The sequence below is a fragment of the Rhipicephalus sanguineus genome, chromosome 10 (assembly GCF_013339695.2).
Source record: "Rhipicephalus sanguineus isolate Rsan-2018 chromosome 10, BIME_Rsan_1.4, whole genome shotgun sequence".
Classification (NCBI taxonomy): domain Eukaryota; kingdom Metazoa; phylum Arthropoda; class Arachnida; order Ixodida; family Ixodidae; genus Rhipicephalus; species Rhipicephalus sanguineus.
In genome coordinates, this window is record NC_051185.1 from 117,462,136 (window position 1) to 117,468,135 (window position 6,000).

Sequence of the window (6,000 nt, forward strand, 5' to 3'; positions counted from 1 at the left end):
GTGTATGCGATCAGGTCCCACAGCCGTTTTTTTGCCATTTGAGAGCACGATCTTTAGTTCCTGTAATGTTAGGGGTTTATTGTAAGCTTCATGTGAAGTACCAGTGAGAGGCAGTTTCTGCTTCTCTGCAGACTGTTTGTATTTCAGGAATGTATCCGAGTAGTTGGCTGAGCTGGAGATGTTGTAAAAGTGTTGCCTAAGATGTCTGCCTGCTCTTGTATTGTTGTTTGGGTGTCTGGACTTGTAAGAATGGTTATGGTATAGGATGAATAGTCGCCTCCGAACTTTCTCAGCTGCTCCCATATTATTTTAGATGTAACTGTGCTATTGATAGAGGATATGTATTCCTGCCATGATGTTTTTTCGGCCTGCCTCCGGATATATCGGGCTTTCGCTTTAGCCTGCTTGAAGTTCACGAGGTTGCTGTAAGTGGGGTACCTCCTCAGGATGCCCCAGGCTTTATTTTGTAGTTTCTTTGACTCGCTACATTCCCTTGTCCACCAGGCATTTCGCTTTTTTCGGGCATTGCTTGATGATCGCGGTACTGCTATTTCTGCGGCTGCTATTATGATTTCTGTGATTTTATCGTTTGTGTCATCAATGCTCATTTCTGGCGAAAAGATATCTTCTAGTTTTGCCATCTCCTGAAATAGGGGCCAGTCTGCAAGATTGATCAGCCAACGGCGTGGTTTCGAGGTGAGGGTGGGGAGTGTCGATGGCAATTTTATGATTGCCGGTAAATGATCGCTACCGTATGAAGATTCCAGGACTTTCCATTTAAAATCGTTAAAAATTGATGGCGAGCAGAATGCTAAATCGAGGCAACTAAACTTGCGAGTACTCGATGAAAAGTATGTTGGTGTGCCAGAGTTTAAAAGACATATCCTGTTTGACAAAATAATATCTTCAATCATTTGTCCTTTTTGGTCTGTTTTCTCACTGCCCCATAGCGTACTGTGAGCGTTAAAATCCCCTGTTAAGACAAATGGTTCTGGTAGTTGCGCTGTTAGATCCTCGAGTTCTCGCACAGTTATATGCTCGTGCGGGGGAATATAAATAGAGCAGATGGACAAGGTTTTGTGTGCGATAATCCTAACTGCTACAGCCTCAAAAGAGGTGTTTAATGTGATGGCTAGGGTGGGAAAGCCGCTTTTTACTACGATGGCGACTCCTCCCGATAGTCGGTTGGCATGTTCGCGGTCTTTTCGAAATACGCTAAAACCTTTCAGGAAATTAGTGTTTTTTGGACCCAGATTTGTTTCCTGGAGACAGAATGCTACAGGTGAGTATGTGTTCATAATGTGCCTAATGTCACCTAAATTGTGGATGAGGCCTCTACAATTCCATTGTGTGATAAAAGCCATAGTGATGAAAATAGGAAGAAACTAAAGCGATAAGGCTTAGATGAGCAGTTGGTGTGAATATATAAAGGTGACCTGTGTTGGTGACAGATATTTATTGCTGGCGAGAGCGGTAACCATTCAGGTTACCGGTCCCTTTTTTTTTGTGTGTTCAGGATGATTTTTTCTTTTTTGGTGCGCTCCGAAGAACGCTGGTCTTTCGGCGTCGATGACGCCATGGTTTTTCCATCGACCTCGATAGCCTTCTCAGAGGCACTGGAGGATCGAGGGCTTGGCCCAGAGACGCGCGTCTCGGGCCTTGGTGTCCGGTTAAGTCGCGGGCCCTGTGCAGACAGCGTCTGTAGGCTCGCCTTTGATGATGATGGAGCAGCACTGGCTGCTACCACCACGGGGGCAGGTGGAGCTGCTACGGGCCCACGGGTGGTGACCGCTGCATGCTCCTGAAGCTGTTGTGGTGCTGCCCCCTGCCGCACCACGCTGGCAAAACTTCTCTGAGGCAAGACTCCAAGCCTCTTCCTTGCATCAAAAAATGAAATTTTTTCTTTCACAGTCAGGGCAATTACGTCTTTTTCTCTTTTCCAAAAAGGGCATGATCTAGAATAGGCTGGATGGTCGCCTTTGCAGTTCACGCAGCAGGGGGATTCCTGACACTTATCAGCTGAGTGGCCATTGGCGCTGCACTTGGCGCATGCCTCCTTGCCTCTACATGATTGTGATGCATGGCCGAACCTTTGGCACTTGAAGCAGCGCCTCGGGTTCGGTATGTATGGTCTGACATTGATCTTAAGGTATCCTGCGTCCAGAGAGCTGGGGAGAGTGCTTGTCCCAAATGTTAGGATGATGTGTTTAGTTGGGAGTTGTTCATTGTTTCGTCTCATTGTTATTCTTTGAACCTTTATGACATTTTGGTTTTGGAAACCCTCAAGGAGTTCCTCGTCACTGAGGTTCAGGAAGTCTTCTTCGGAGATAACGCCCCTACAGGTGTTCAGCGAACGATGGGCGGTGATTGTGATATCAGTGTTGCCGATGCTGACTAGATCATATAGCTTTCGTATTTGTTCTTTCTTTTTCAGTTCAATTAGAAGATCTCCGCTGCTCATTTTGGATGCTTTGTATTCGTTACCAATAGCTTCTCCAAGAGATTTCGCCACCAGGAATGGGGACAGTTTACGCAAGCTTGAAGTTCCTTCGCTGTGCAAGACGTGGAAACGAGGAAAGTCGTTATAGTCGGTACGTAGTTCAAAGTGGAAAGGTGCTTCGGTGCGACCTCTTTTTACAGGCCGATCTGGAAGATGAGGGAAAGCGTCTGCCATAGGATGGTTTCGAAATTCGGCGACGGTGGTAGCCACCCACCACCGAGCCCAACATGGGGGCGCTGCAGGTTTCGAGAACCTGCAGACGCCAGCTATACACCGTTGCTATAACCAAATATTCATACCCAAGACTGGATATGATACACAAGGTTAACCCTCGCCGCCTGGAAAATTGGAAGTGAATAGAAGTTGCGTAAGTTGTCAAGAACAACCTTGTGAACAGTGCAAAGCGCCCCTTCATCCTTGGTCTTGGCCAACAGCGCCGTGGCAGCGCGCACATGTAGATTTTGCTGGCTCCTTTTTGCACGCAATGTTCCTTGTAGTCGTGGACACGCACTCCAAGTGGCCAAAAGTGTTTGTTATGCGCTCGACTACGGCGGACGCTACAGTTGACAGATTGAGAGAACTGTTTGCGCGTTTTGGTTTCCCTGAAACCACTGTCACTGATAACGACCCGTAGTTCATCTCAGAAGAGTTCAAGATTTTTGTAAAAGAAATGCGCTGTCGTTACGCACTTACAGCACTTAATGCGCAGGTGCGCGAAACAAATAAAAAGCATGCGCCGCATCTTGCCGGCGCTTATCGGGACCGGGCCACGCAACGATGAACATGTGGCAATAAACGTCACTCGCTCTTAGGAAACTTGTCTGCTCCTTCTTTCGCATGAGCCGACGCTGACACAACACTCTTCATTTCTTACGAGGCTGGGCGATGACCTCATGCTGACCGAGGATGATGCCAGATTGATTGAAAGCCGCTTTGTAGACTTGGCTACGTAGGCCACATACGCCCAGGTGGTCTACGAATATAATATGCGCCATCCACTGATGTTGGTCTACGTAGAACTATCCAGGCCCACCAGCCTCGCCGGCCTACCTCACCAACGCGAAGGGTGACTTCAGATTCCGACATGTCGCCGGCTCTATCGACAGACAATTTGTCGATGAAATGATCGAGGCATCCACAATTTCCAACAGCTGTGCTATACCTCATACTTCACTACACATGGACCCCTCGTCACCGCGATCACGACCGGATCCGATAACAAGTCATTACCAGCTGCTAATGCTCACTGACCACGTTGATGATGACTTTACTCAAGAACTGTCAAGAACCTCTTGCACACATGCACACGGGTACGTGAAACGTGCTTGCGTTCTCCACAATAAGAGACAAGTACAAGCACTATATCAGCTTACCCCGTCTGGTGTTGGTAATACCCACGTTGCCGTCGACAGTGTTACCCCACTGTAAACAAATGCTTCTATAACACATATACGGCTCTTCAACATATATGTGTGCGTATAAATCTTTAGCGTCTTTTTGTGACGTTTCGCTCAGTGAAAAAAATTACACCACAGTCACCTTCCAGCGCACGCTTCGCATAACATCGACGCCCACGGTACGTGGGATCTGCCGAATTTTTTTTCGAACCAGTTCATAGATGTGGCGTCGCTCTGTGGTAGAATACCTGATTGCCACGCATAATGCTTGGGTTCGATTCCTGCTCGGATCCTAATTTTCGTTCTTTCGATTCGTCAGGTGAACGCCTCCGATGTCGGTTTTTCTTAACGCTCTCGCATTTAAATTACCCATGTTTGTTCTCGCCGTTCCTGGGTAGACATAAATTGTCAATAACCTTTGGCGCATACCCGTACACCGCGGGCCGTGTTAAACGGGTATGTGCCACACGTGTCTGGAGGAGAGGGTTTGACGACGTACACGACAGCATTTTCGCGTTATTCATGTCATGACCCGCCAGTCATATTCTTCATGGGTTCTAAACAGCGCGTAATGTACGAGGACACAGAAAGAAACAAACAGGAACATGTCTTCGTACTTTACGCGCTGTTTCGAACCCATGAAGTCTTACCAACAAGCTCAAGCCCATGCCCTTTTAAAGTTATATTCTTCTTATCCTCTTACCTTCCGATGCCAATTTTGGTCTACACAAAGTTAAGAAGGCGATCATGAGAGCACGCAGACGTAGGCGGCTAGATAGATAGATAGATAGATAGATAGATAGATAGATAGATAGATAGATAGATAGATAGATAGATAGATAGATAGATAGATAGATAGATAGATAGATAGATAGATAGATAGATAGATAGATAGATAGATAGATAGATAGATAGATAGATAGATAGATAGATAGATAGATAGATAGACACGCCCCAAGTGCAAAAGATTCGCTAAGAAATGCTTCGCATTTTAAACGACAATATATAGGAAGCGGAAAACCACATGTTCACCAAGAACAGAAAATAGGGCGTTTTCTCGCGCTATTCTCATGCATACCACCTCTCCAATTTAAATTCATTTTAATGTGTGGCACAGCGGCGATCAATAAAACAAACACGCCGACATAATATTAACGGTTCGGCTGTCCCAGCACTATTTCGACGAGTACCGACCAAAAAATCGCCCTGCCACTGGGAACGGAGCGAAAAATTTCCAAAATGTTGGTCCCTCGCCGCTGACTGCTTCAGCGAGAGGTAATGGTGCTTTTTTTGTGTGCTGCGAGTGAATTTGCACCCTGAAAATCGCTGCATTTTGTGTCACTGGAAAGGGCGGCCATTACCTCTTTTTCCTCAGTCTTCGCACCACCAGTGCGTCACTGTACCAAATATTGTTTCTTGAAAATGTCCTACCTGCGCCCGGCATTTTTTTTTTATTTGAGTGAAATAAATCTTTTTTTGTATCTTAAAAATTTCTTGCCAAGCTTATACTGACTGACCTATGAAGCTGCTGGCAGTCATGTCGCGAAAAAGCAACCGCAGCGGAAGACACGTGAAGCGCTCACCCGAAAACCTTCCTCACCCCAGTTGTAGCGCACCAAAGAAAAAGTAAATAAAAGTAAATAAGTTTTCTTTCCAGGTATGAAGTTTGCACACGCGTACCACCAGTTTTAAAGTCGGTGCTATGACCACTAGGCCAGCCGTCTATGCTTGCCCAATGTGAACTTCACTGAAGCATACGAATGCGTTCTGCTTTCAATTCGAAAAACAATTATGAAGCAGTACACTTCCTATGGTCGCTTCATTCAAATATATTTTGTGTTGGTGGAAAAATCGCAATCTGCTGGAAAACGCGCAAGGTCCGCGATATTAGGAATTGTACATTACAGGAAAATTCCGACTTCGAGAAAATAGAACTCCTAACCGGTGTATCCCCGATCGATTGATGGTCCTTTAATTCGGCCTTTCTACAGACTGACAAACGCTGGAAACAACAAACAGACGCCGCGCCGATACACCCGAAAACAGCTTTTCGGAGCCGGCCGCTACCTACAAAGAAAGAAAAAAAGAAAGAAGGAAAGAAAG